The sequence below is a fragment of the Somniosus microcephalus genome, chromosome 23 (genome assembly GCF_052327205.1).
Source record: "Somniosus microcephalus isolate GS21.2 chromosome 23, FLI_Smic_1.0, whole genome shotgun sequence".
Classification (NCBI taxonomy): domain Eukaryota; kingdom Metazoa; phylum Chordata; class Chondrichthyes; order Squaliformes; family Somniosidae; genus Somniosus; species Somniosus microcephalus.
In genome coordinates this window covers 33,574,931-33,588,581 of record NC_141009.1, presented here as the reverse complement: position 1 = coordinate 33,588,581, position 13,651 = coordinate 33,574,931, and the positions used below count along the sequence as shown (strand labels likewise).

Here is a 13,651-nt window from a genome sequence, read left to right as displayed (position 1 = left end):
AACCAGAGTTTCCACTTCTGATCACTATTCAGTGATTTCTGCTGGAACATGCACATCTGGGGACAGCAGGTGAAGGTGTCAGCTGTGGCTCAGTGGGTAGCACCCTCAATCGATTAATATATGTTGCAGGTGACAAATTAAACTTCAGGTTTTGATGTTAAAATGTGGTGACGGAATGGCTGTGTCGGGTGGTGGAATTGATTTGTATCATACGATGTAATGATCACGATGTTGTAAATGTTCTTAACGTTCAGTAAAGTATGTTAATTTAAAAAAAAGTGGGTAGCACCCTCGTCTCTGAGTCAGAAGGTTGTGGGTTCAAGTCCCACTCCAGGGACTTGCGCACATAAAGCTAGGCTGACACTCCAGTGCAGTGCTGAGGGAGTGCTGCATTGTCGGAGGTGCCATCTTTCGGAGGAGACGTTAAATTGAGGCCCCGTCTGCTCTCTCAAGTGGACGTAAAAGATCCCATGGCACTATTTCAAAGAAGAGATGGGGAGTTATTCCTGGTGTCCTGGACAATATTTACCTCTCAACCAATATAACAAAAACAGATTATCTGGTTATTATCACATTGCTGTTTGCGGGAGCTTGCTGTGTGCAGAATTGGCTGCCACATTACAACAGTGACCACACTCCAAAAGTATTTAATTGGCTGTAAAGCGCTTTGAGACGTCTGGTGGTCATGGAAGGCGCTATATAAATGCAAGTCTTTCTTTCTTAAGATTGGGCTCAGCTGTAACACATACAACTTGTATAGCAGCCATCAGCTGGAGATATCCTGGTCCATTCCTTTGACGAGAATGAACTCGGTGTCTCTGGGCCACTAAGTAGTAGTCAAAAGTAGAACAGGGTGCCTCACTTTCCAGTTCATCTTTTTCTTGGTAAATAAGGGAGGCTTTGGGCTCTGCATAATACCATTCTCAATTACTCAGCCAAGATTGGGAATTCAGTGTAAAAGGAATCATGATCACATTCCTGCGTCCTCTCACTAATGGCACAACATGTTGGAGCAGCAATTCCCGCACCATCGGGCAAGCTCATGTTCAGTATTAAAAGACATAGTTGGAAATTCTATTAAATTGTTAACAGCAGCATTGCTTATCTCAACCTCCATCACTTTCTGCATAGCACTAAAAAGGCAGATGCACCAAAAAACATCAAAAATCAAATGTTCCTGGGGCAGGGCTCATCCCAGACCCCTTAGAAAATAAACCTTGTGTCTGCAGTGCTTACATACCACTTCAGAAACTTCAGTTTGTTTCTGTAAGTGATGGGGTATTGGGTATTTTGGCAGCTTAATTTGCCAGAATCTCATGTCCCATTGCACTTTTTGTGTAACATGCCATAGGCTTCAGTATTTGCAAAAAAAAAGGGCCAAATTGCAGAATGTAATCTCCCAAATACTGGTAAAAAAAATCCAAGAATCCCATAAAAGAAGAAACAAAGGCCTAGAAATTCAGTGGGCTGCGCCACCAGTTAGCACCTAAAGAGGGCACTCAGTGGCTTTAGCGACACTGGCCACGCCTCCCGCAATATTTAGCTGGCGGCGTTAACCTGTTGTGCTGCGCCGCCTCCGATGACGTCCTCGGTGTGCGCAGCGCCCCGCTACCGCCCTGATCTCGATATTCGGTAGCGCCCGCCTCTGTAGCGCCATTCGCTAATCGCGCCCGGTTCACGGGGCCTACCTGTGGCGGCAGTAGCGCAAATTAAGGTGGAGGTGCGGGGCGGCCATTTTTTCAGCGGCCGCCTGCCAGCACCTCCGTCCCCGGCCTCCTGATCTCCCCCCGCGGCAGTGCCGGCTGTTTTCCAAGAGTCCGGCACTTCTCCTCGGTGCCGGGCTCTTTTGCCGGCACTCGCGATCTCCGATCGCGCTGGTGCAGGCCCCTCCTCCTTAAGAATGGGAGGAAGGCCTGCAGTACCGCAGCGTGCCGTGCCGCAGTGTGTGGCGCTGCAGCACGTTGCGCTGTGATATTCAGTTTCAGCGCCCTAAGAGGGACGCGGAGCGCTTCGAGCCTCGCCCTGTGTCCCTCTTGGGGCGTTCAAGCTGAATTTCCGGCAGTCGCAACTGCTCCGATCGCTGCGCTAAATCCGACGCCCAGGCGAGCTTGGCGCCCCGTTTGCGGTTCCACCGAATTTCTCCCCCAAAGACTTGCATTTATATAGCGCCTTTCACGACCACAGGACCTCCCAAAGCGCTTTACAGACAATGAAGTATTTTTTAAAATTGTAGTCACTGTTGTAATGTAGGAAACGCGGCAGCTAATTTGCACACAGCAAACTCCGATAAACAGCAATGTGATAAATGACCAGATAATCTGTTTTAGTGATGTTGATTGAGGGATAAATATGGACCAGGTCACCGGGGATAACTCCCCTGCTCTTCTTCGAAAGAGTGCCACGGGATCTTTTACGTCTACCCGGGAGAGCATGTAATAAAAATAGAATGTAACTTGTATCACAGTAATGCAATGGCCTTGGTCATTGGCCTATCTTTGCGGTTGATTTGAGTGGTTAGCTTTTTGGGAGCTGTGTTGGGTATTTGAAGTGCTGGTCAGCTCTTGCTATTTTTCTAGGTTGGTATGTTTGTAAGTGCATTATTCTCTGCTGAATGTCTATGTGAATGTCCTTATTTGTTAACTGCTACAAGCAATATATACAAATAAGTAAAAAATGTTGGTAAAATTATACAGGATATCAGGTTGATTCAGATCATGAGTAGTCTACTTAACTTTTAAACAGCTGATTTTAATTAGGCCAAATTCTTTCAACACATTCCCTCATATTTAAATCTGGTTGCACGCCTCCTCGAGATGAGCACCCAGTGTTGAGCATTTCTAGGTCTGGTATAGCAAGGTAAAACGCTCTCTGTTGTGCCCAACTTTGTGTCTTCGCCTCAGCCTCACAACAGCGTTGTTGTTTATGTCCATTCCATACAGCAACCATCCTTATGACATTTCTGAGTGAAACTTAGTGCCATTTTGTAGGCAGATTTGTACTGTGGGTCTATACTCACCAGATCAAGATGGAACCCCAAAAACTCATTTCACAACTGGCAGAGGGGGGAGACATTCACCTCCTCAGTCTGGGCTGGATTTGAACCCATGTCCCAGAAGTGAAAGGACAGTGCACTAACCGAGCCCCACTACTAATGATTATCTGGGACATTCTGTATCCTGTCACAGCCGCAATAGTCCAAAGGCTTCAATGCTGTAATTTCAGTTGTGACACTTACTCCCCTGTTTAAAGCTTATAATTTTGCACGTATTAGCACCGTGATGTGTACTTAGAAGACACAAATGAATAAGTTGCACAAAAATGTAAATTTTGCTGTTCACAAATTGGACTGGATTTTCCTTCGAGGCGAGTTCACCACTCATGCTTGATGGAGCACTCACACAAGGTATGTCGTCAGTAACTACAGCCAGGTTTTAAAGGATCAGCTAGCTGAGTTTCCTGCTAGGAGGGAGGAACATTTCCAACAGCAGGCACCCCCTGAGGGATGGAGCCCTGGCAGCAGGCCTCCCCACCCACCCCATTCTCCTGCTGCTGATATTCCGCCTGTGTCTGCAGAGGGCCGAAGGATGCCCCGAGAGGGCAAATGCTAAAAAATGTTACAAAAAGCAGATGAGCAGGAAAGGGTGGCTGGTTTACAGATAAAACCTCCAACAAATATGCGATGCACCTAAACACTAACTGGCAGCTGTCCAGCTCCGGTAACGTCTGAATTTATACCAGTGATCATGCACTTGGGAGAATCTGCACAAAGCGGTGATGCATTTAAAAAATATTACCCTACTTAATATCTATTGAGATTTTAAAAGATTATCTAGATATACTAAGAAAAACAGCTGTGGGGAAAAAAAAGGATGTATAAAGTTCAGGCGGAGTGTTGGTCAAATGTAATTTGAATGTCATTTGATTTTTTTTTAGCTTAAAGCATGAACAATTTTTATATGTGTTAATACATTTGAATAAGCAAATAGCACTGAGTTTATTGCACTGTGTACTATAATGGGCACTCCTCAAATCTAAATGGAAACTCCTGCATTTCTAAAATGATTGTTAGCCTTACTCTCAGATTTGTTTGCATGAAATTAACTGAAGAATTGGCCAAGTATCAGCATTGGGTCAATTGACCATGAACACACTCAAAATGACTAACTACCATATTTAAAAACCCTCATCAGAATTGCATTCACAGCAATGACTCATACCCAAATACAGCTACGCTAATGTTTATCATATGATTTGTATGAAAATGTCGCTCCATGAAAAATAAAATCTGTTACCACTTAATTCCGCATAGATTGCCATAAGTGAGGTACGAATTAATTGACTGCAAAACATTTTGGATGTCCTGAGAACATGAATGGTGCTCGATAAATATGAGGGTTTTTTTTCTTTTCTGCTGCCGTAAAGCACCCGAATACACCAGGAAGGAAGGTTATAACGGGTTAAGTATCAATGTTTTCATACCTTGTGATAAGTTTTGTATCAAGCTGGAATGTAATCACCACTTCTTATCTAACAAGATTTTTCAAAGCCAGTTCACTTATATTGGTAATACAGGTAAGGAAAACCACAATTTTCCAAGTGCAGTAATATTACATCTGACCTCCTTATTCCAGTTGGTTGCATAATTGATGCGCTATCAATTACTCATAAAAGACTGAGAGTTAAGAGAGTAACTAAAGGCTTTTATTAACAAAAGAATGAAGGTCTGCCTCGAGTGGTCGACCGGTCCAGAAATACAAAGGGCTGGGGAGCAGTCACCTTTATACTAGGACTTGTGGGAGGAGTCAGCCGAGGCATGTCCAGGCATGTACACAGTGGAATACAAACAGTGGTTTACCACATTCACCCCTTGTTTAAAATTGAGTCCGGCGGGGTGAAGTGTATTAAAAGTTAGTGTATTGGAGTCTCTCCGGAGGTCTTGTCTGCCGCTGTGATCGGCGTGGCGACGGCAGGGGTAGTGGAGCTTCCGGCGTCGAGTCCTGCGTGGGCTGTGGCACAGGCGTGTCGTCCTCGTAGATGTCGAGCGGGTCGCGGGGCCCAGGCCTGCCATCTGCTGGGGCTGGATATCGGATCGTGGGGGGGGGTGGTAGTGAGTAGTGGGTTACTGCGGCCCCCGAGGGTGCAAGGTCTCTTATGGAGACTGTGTCCTCCCGCCCGTCCGGGTATGCAATGTAAGCATACTGGGGGTTGGCGTGGAGGAGGTCGACCCTCTCGACCAGGGGGTCCGTTTTATGGGTCCTCACGTGCCTTCTCAGTAGGACCGGCCCTGGGGACGTCAGCCATGGCGGTAGCGATGTCCCCGATGTGGACTTCCTTGGGAAGACAAACATTTTCTCATGAGGGGTGGCGTTAGTGGCAGTGCAGAGCAGCGACCGAATAGAGTGGAGCGCATCGGGGAGCACATCCTGCCAGCGGGAGGTTGGAAGGCCCCTAGACTTTAAGGCTAGCAGGGCGGCCTTCCAAACTGTCGCATTTTCTCTTTCCACCTGTCCGTTCCCCCAGGGGTTGTAACTGGTGGTCCTGCTTGTGGCAATACCCCTAGTTAGCAGGTACTGACGGAGTTCGTCACTCATAAACGATGAGCCCCGGTCGCTATGGATATAGCTGGGGAAACCGAACAGGGTGAAGAGGTCGTTCAGACATTTAATGACCGTGGCACTGGTCATGTCCGGGCAGGGGATGGCGAACGGGAAACGGGAGTACTCATCAATAATATTGAGGAAGTACACATTGCGGTCGGAGGAGGGGAGAGGCCCTTTAAAATCAATGCTCAGGCGCTCGAAGGGGCGAGTGGCTTTTATCAGGTGGGCCCTGTCTGGTCTATAAAAGTGCGGTTTGCACTCAGCGCAGACTTGGCAGTTCCTGGTCATGGTCCTGACCTCCTCAATAGAGTAAGGCAGGTTGCGGGCCTTGATGAAGTGGAAGAACCTGGTGACCCCCGGGTGGCAGAGGTCATTGTGGAGGGCCCGCAGTCTATCGATCTGCGCGCTGGCGCAGGTGCCACGCGATAGCGCATCCGGGGGTTCATTGAGCTTCCCGGGCCGGTACAAGATCTCGTAATTGTAGGTGGAAAGTTCGATTCTCCACCTCAAGATCTTGTCATTTTTGATTTTGCCCCTCTGCTTGTTGTTAAACATGAAAGCAACTGAACGTTGGTCAGTGAGCAGGGTAAATCGTTTTCCGGCCAGGTAGTGCCTCCAATGACGCACAGCCTCCACAATCGCCTGGGCCTCCTTCTCAACAGTGGAGTGTCTGGTCTCCGGGCCTTGGAGGGTTCGTGAAAAGAAGGCCACGGGTCTCCCCGCCTGATTGAGGGTAGCGGCCAGGGCAAAGTCGGACGCGTCGCTTTCCACCTGGAAGGGGGTGGATTCGTCCACTGCGTGCATGGTGGCTTTGGCAATGTCTTCCTTGATACGGTGGAAGGCTAAGCGGGCCTCTGCCGTCAAGGGAAAAGAGGTGGACTTGATCAGCGGATGGGCCTTGTCTGCATAGTAGGGGACCCACTGGGCATAATAGGAGAAAAACCCTAGGCACCTCTTCAGAGCCTTGAGGCAGTGGGGCAGTGGGAGTTCCATAAGGGGACGCATCCGGTCGGGGTCGGGGCCGATGACTCCGTGTTCCACAACACAGCCAAGGATGGCGAGGCGGTTTGTGCGGAATATGCACTTCTCCTTGTTATATGTCAGGTTCAGGAGTTGGGCGGTGCGGAGGAATTTTTCGAGGTTTGCGTCATGGTCCTGCAAGTCACGGCCGCAGATGGTCACATTGTCCAGATATGGGAAAGTGGCCTGCAACGCGTTTTGATCTACCATCCGGTCCATCTCCCTTTGGAAGATGGAGACCCCGTTGGTGACGCCAAAGGGGACCCTAAGGAAGTGGTAGAGGCGGCCGTTTGCCTCAAAGGCAGTATACTGGCGCTCCTCAGGACGGATAGGGAGCTGGTGGTACGCTGATTTCAGGTCAATGGTCGAGAAGACGCGGTACTGCGCGATCTGGTTGACCATATCAGCTATGCGGGGGAGTGGGTAGGCGTCCAGCAGGGTGTAGCGATTTATTGTCTGGCTGTAGTCGATGACCAGGCGCTGCTTCTCGCCGGTCTTAACGACCACAACCTGGGCTCGCCAGGGGCTGGTGCTGCCCTCAATAATCCCTTCCTTCAGGAGCCGCTCCACTTCGGTTTTAATGAAAACCCTGTCCCCGGCACTGTATCGCCTGCTCTTTGTGGCGATGGGCTTACAGTCGGGGGTGAGGTTAGCAAACAGTGGGGGGGGGGTGACTCTGAGTGTGGAGAGGTTGCACCTGGTGCGCGGCGGGCAATTTGGGAGCTGCTGGCTGCGGACTGTGAGTGGGGGTAGGGGTCCACCGTACGCCATCGTAACACTTTTAAGGTGGCACTGAAAATCTAACCCCAGCAGGACGGCAGCGCAGAGGTCGGGCAGGACCAGAAGTTTAAAATGATCGTACACGGTCCCGTCTACTACGAGTGTCACTACGCAGTAGCCGCCGATGTCCGCCGACTGGGACTCGGAGGCCATAGAAATCCGCTGGTGCGCAGGCAGGACTGGGAGAGAGCAACGCCGCACCGTATCGGGGTGGATGAAGCTCTCCGTGCTCCCAGAGTCAAAAAGGCAGATTGTATCGTGGCCATTTACCTTAATGTCCATTGTGGAACTGGCCAGCTGGTGCGGTCTCGCTTGGTCCAGTGTAACGGATGCCAGCGTAGGGGTCGGTGTGTCACTGCGGGTATCAGATGAGGCGGTGTTGGGGGCCTGCTGCGTTCCGGCTGTCGTCCAAGATGGCGACATCCATGATCCCCATGTGGCTGGAGGCGTCCAAAATGGCTGCTGTACCGGTGGTTCGCACATGGCCGGGGAGGCCCAAGATGGCGGCCCACATGGCCCACACGCGGTGCTGCTGGGGTTCGGGGTGGCTTTGGCCCTGCAGACGTTAGCGTAGTGTCCCTTCTTCCCGCAGCCCGAGCAGATCGCGTTTTTCGCCGGGCAGCGCGCTCTGGGGTGTTTTGCCTGGCCACAGAAGTAGCATTTCTGGCCTTGGGGCACTGCTGTCTGGCCTTGGGACACTGCTGCGGTAGTTGGGCCGTTGCTGGGGTGTGGCTGGGGTGGCACGGCGCTATGAGGCGGTCCTACCGTGTCCCAGGCTGTCATTCCCCACGGCGTCCACGGTGCAGAGGAGTAGGCATCCATGCCCCGGTAGGCTGCATCCAATGATAGTGCGAGTTCAGAGGCCTTGTTGAGGTCGAGGTCACTCTGCTCCAACAGTCGCTGTCGGGTGTAATTGGATCTGTGGCCCGCTACAAAAGTGTCCCGGATAAGTTCCTCTGTGTACACGGCGGCCTTTACATCCTTACAACCACAGGCCCGGCCAAGCACAGACAGTGCCTGAAGGTATTCCACGGTCGATTCCCCAGGTTGTTGTTTATGACTCCCCAGAAGGTGCCTGGCGTACACTTCGTTCACTGGGCGCGTGTACTGGTCCTTGAGGAGCTTGATAGCGTCCGCGTACGAGGTCGCGTCTTGGATGACCAAGTGCACTCGGTGGTTCACTTTGGAGGTCAGGACATCCAGTTTGTCCTTGTCCGATTTGATTGCTGCGGAGGCGGTCAGGAATTTTTCGAAACACTTAAGCCAGTGAGTAAACTTGGTGGATGAGTCCGCCTCCCGATGATCTAAGTCCAGGCATGCTGGTGTGAGGATCTTCTCCATTATAAAAATTTTGTTAATAAAATTGATGCGCTATCAATTACTCATAAAAGACTGAGAGTTAAGAGAGTAACTAAAGGCTTTTATTAACAAAAGAATGAAGGTCTGCCTCGAGTGGTCGACCGGTCCAGAAATACAAAGGGCTGGGGAGCAGTCACCTTTATACTAGGACTTGTGGGAGGAGTCAGCCGAGGCATGTCCAGGCATGTACACAGTGGAATACAAACAGTGGTTTACCACATTCACCCCTTGTTTAAAATTGAGTCCGGCGGGGTGAAGTGTATTAAAAGTTAGTGTATTGGAGTCTCTCCGGAGGTCTTGTCTGCCGCTGTGATCGGCGTGGCGACGGCAGGGGTAGTGGAGCTTCCGGCGTCGAGTCCTGCGTGGGCTGTGGCACAGGCGTGTTGTCCTCGTAGATGTCGAGCGGGTCGCGGGGCCCAGGCCTGCCATCTGCTGGGGCTGGATATCGGATCGTGGGGGGGGGTGGTAGTGAGTAGTGGGTTACTGCGGCCCCCGAGGGTGCAAGGTCTCTTATGGAGACTGTGTCCTCCCGCCCGTCCGGGTATGCAATGTAAGCATACTGGGGGTTGGCGTGGAGGAGGTCGACCCTCTCGACCAGGGGGTCCGTTTTATGGGTCCTCACGTGCCTGCTCAGTAGGACCGGCCCTGGGGACGTCAGCCATGGCGGTAGCGATGTCCCCGATGTGGACTTCCTTGGGAAGACAAACATTTTCTCATGAGGGGTGGCGTTAGTGGCAGTGCAGAGCAGCGACCGAATAGAGTGGAGCGCATCGGGGAGCACATCCTGCCAGCGGGAGGTTGGAAGGCCCCTAGACTTTAAGGCTAGCAGGGCGGCCTTCCAAACTGTCGCATTTTCTCTTTCCACCTGTCCGTTCCCCCGGGGGTTGTAACTGGTGGTCCTGCTTGTGGCAATACCCCTAGTTAGCAGGTACTGACGGAGTTCGTCACTCATAAACGATGAGCCCCGGTCGCTATGGATATAGCTGGGGAAACCGAACAGGGTGAAGAGGTCGTTCAGACATTTAATGACCGTGGCACTGGTCATGTCCGGGCAGGGGATGGCGAACGGGAAACGGGAGTACTCATCAATAATATTGAGGAAGTACACATTGCGGTCGGAGGAGGGGAGAGGCCCTTTAAAATCAATGCTCAGGCGCTCGAAGGGGCGAGTGGCTTTTATCAGGTGGGCCCTGTCTGGTCTATAAAAGTGCGGTTTGCACTCAGCGCAGACTTGGCAGTTCCTGGTCATGGTCCTGACCTCCTCAATAGAGTAAGGCAGGTTGCGGGCCTTGATGAAGTGGAAGAACCTGGTGACCCCCGGGTGGCAGAGGTCATTGTGGAGGGCCCGCAGTCTATCGATCTGCGCGCTGGCGCAGGTGCCACGCGATAGCGCATCCGGGGGTTCATTGAGCTTCCCGGGCCGGTACAAGATCTCGTAATTGTAGGTGGAAAGTTCGATTCTCCACATCAAGATCTTGTCATTTTTGATTTTGCCCCTCTGCTTGTTGTTAAACATGAAAGCAACTGAACGTTGGTCAGTGAGCAGGGTAAATCGTTTTCCGGCCAGGTAGTGCCTCCAATGACGCACAGCCTCCACAATCGCCTGGGCCTCCTTCTCAACAGTGGAGTGTCTGGTCTCCGGGCCTTGGAGGGTTCATGAAAAGAAGGCCACGGGTCTCCCCGCCTGATTGAGGGTAGCGGCCAGGGCAAAGTCGGACGCGTCGCTTTCCACCTGGAAGGGGGTGGATTCGTCCACTGCGTGCATGGTGGCTTTGGCAATGTCTTCCTTGATACGGTGGAAGGCTAAGCGGGCCTCTGCCGTCAAGGGAAAAGAGGTGGACTTGATCAGCGGATGGGCCTTGTCTGCATAGTAGGGGACCCACTGGGCATAATAGGAGAAAAACCCTAGGCACCTCTTCAGAGCCTTGAGGCAGTGGGGCAGTGGGAGTTCCATAAGGGGACGCATCCGGTCGGGGTCGGGGCCGATGACTCCGTGTTCCACAACACAGCCAAGGATGGCGAGGCGGTTTGTGCGGAATATGCACTTCTCCTTGTTATATGTCAGGTTCAGGAGTTGGGCGGTGCGGAGGAATTTTTCGAGGTTTGCGTCATGGTCCTGCAAGTCACGGCCGCAGATGGTCACATTGTCCAGATATGGGAAAGTGGCCTGCAACGCGTTTTGATCTACCATCCGGTCCATCTCCCTTTGGAAGATGGAGACCCCGTTGGTGACGCCAAAGGGGACCCTAAGGAAGTGGTAGAGGCGGCCGTTTGCCTCAAAGGCAGTATACTGGCGCTCCTCAGGACGGATAGGGAGCTGGTGGTACGCTGATTTCAGGTCAATGGTCGAGAAGACGCGGTACTGCGCGATCTGGTTGACCATATCAGCTATGCGGGGGAGTGGGTAGGCGTCCAGCAGGGTGTAGCGATTTATTGTCTGGCTGTAGTCGATGACCAGGCGCTGCTTCTCGCCGGTCTTAACGACCACAACCTGGGCTCGCCAGGGGCTGGTGCTGCCCTCAATAATCCCTTCCTTCAGGAGCCGCTCCACTTCGGTTTTAATGAAAACCCTGTCCCCGGCACTGTATCGCCTGCTCTTTGTGGCGATGGGCTTACAGTCGGGGGTGAGGTTAGCAAACAGTGGGGGGGGGGGTGACTCTGAGTGTGGAGAGGTTGCACCTGGTGCGCGGCGGGCAATTTGGGAGCTGCTGGCTGCGGACTGTGAGTGGGGGTAGGGGTCCACCGTACGCCATCGTAACACTTTTAAGGTGGCACTGAAAATCTAACCCCAGCAGGACGGCAGCGCAGAGGTCGGGCAGGACCAGAAGTTTAAAATGATCGTACACGGTCCCGTCTACTACGAGTGTCACTACGCAGTAGCCGCCGATGTCCGCCGACTGGGACTCGGAGGCCATAGAAATCCGCTGGTGCGCAGGCAGGACTGGGAGAGAGCAACGCCGCACCGTATCGGGGTGGATGAAGCTCTCCGTGCTCCCAGAGTCAAAAAGGCAGATTGTATCGTGGCCATTTACCTTAATGTCCATTGTGGAACTGGCCAGCTGGTGCGGTCTCGCTTGGTCCAGTGTAACGGATGCCAGCGTAGGGGTCGGTGTGTCACTGCGGGTATCAGATGAGGCGGTGTTGGGGGCCTGCTGCGTTCCGGCTGTCGTCCAAGATGGCGACATCCATGATCCCCATGTGGCTGGAGGCGTCCAAAATGGCTGCTGTACCGGTGGTTCGCACATGGCCGGGGAGGCCCAAGATGGCGGCCCACATGGCCCACACGCGGTGCTGCTGGGGTTCGGGGTGGCTTTGGCCCTGCAGACGTTAGCGTAGTGTCCCTTCTTCCCGCAGCCCGAGCAGATCGCGTTTTTCGCCGGGCAGCGCGCTCTGGGGTGTTTTGCCTGGCCACAGAAGTAGCATTTCTGGCCTTGGGGCACTGCTGTCTGGCCTTGGGACACTGCTGCGGTAGTTGGGCCGTTGCTGGGGTGTGGCTGGGGTGGCACGGCGCTATGAGGCGGTCCTACCGTGTCCCAGGCTGTCATTCCCCACGGCGTCCACGGTGCAGAGGAGTAGGCATCCATGCCCCGGTAGGCTGCATCCAATGATAGTGCGAGTTCAGAGGCCTTGTTGAGGCCGAGGTCACTCTGCTCCAACAGTCGCTGTCGGGTGTAATTGGATCTGTGGCCCGCTACAAAAGTGTCCCGGATAAGTTCCTCTGTGTACACGGCGGCCTTTACATCCTTACAACCACAGGCCCGGCCAAGCACAGACAGTGCCTGAAGGTATTCCACAGTCGATTCCCCAGGTTGTTGTTTACGACTCCCCAGAAGGTGCCTGGCGTACACTTCGTTCACTGGGCGCGTGTACTGGTCCTTGAGGAGCTTGATAGCGTCCGCGTACGAGGTCGCGTCTTGGATGACCAAGTGCACTCGGTGGTTCACTTTGGAGGTCAGGACATCCAGTTTGTCCTTGTCCGATTTGATTGCTGCGGAGGCGGTCAGGAATTTTTCGAAACACTTAAGCCAGTGAGTAAACTTGGTGGATGAGTCCGCCTCCCGATGATCTAAGTCCAGGCATGCTGGTGTGAGGATCTTCTCCATTATAAAAATTTTGTTAATAAAATTGATGCGCTATCAATTACTCATAAAAGACTGAGAGTTAAGAGAGTAACTAAAGGCTTTTATTAACAAAAGAATGAAGGTCTGCCTCGAGTGGTCGACCGGTCCAGAAATACAAAGGGCTGGGGAGCAGTCACCTTTATACTAGGACTTGTGGGAGGAGTCAGCCGAGGCATGTCCAGGCATGTACACAGTGGAATACAAACAGTGGTTTACCACAATAATATTATATGTTACAAAGGAAAATCAAGGTTTAAGAGGCAGCTGTATTGTGGGGTATCGTTGTTTAATATAATTGTTACCTTATTTAGCAGTTTGTGAGAAAGAAACAGAGGAAAGATGGAAAAGGAAGGCGATTTAGAGTCAAATCAGGTACAGAAAGAAAAATAAAGAGGCAGAGAAAGATTGGATCAAGAGAGAGAGAAAAAAATGAGACAGAAAGGAAAAGAACAAAAAAAATTAAAATTTGAAGTTTTTAAAATCTCTAACAATTGACTACATGCAGGAATAAGATTGAATGGTTTAAATTGTTCCCTTTCTGGGCCAGAGAGGTTTTTCTTTATTCGTTTATGGGATGTGGGCATCGTTGGCAAGGCCAGCATTTATTGCCCATCCCTAATTGCCCGTGAGAAGGTGGTGGTGAGCCACCCTCTTGAACCACTGCAGTCCGTGTGTTGAAGGTACTCCCACAGTGCTATTAGGTAGGGAGTTCCAGGATTTTGACCCAGCGACGATTAAGGAACGGCAATATATTTCCAAGTCAGGATGGTA

General features: G+C 51.8%; 1 protein-coding gene across 1 annotated transcript in view; it reads right to left on the bottom strand.

The window, feature by feature from the left end:
• Positions 1 to 13,651, bottom strand: part of LOC147101799 (multiple epidermal growth factor-like domains protein 9) — a 388,208-nt gene that overhangs the window by 228,310 nt on the left and 146,247 nt on the right. The window lies entirely within an intron of this gene.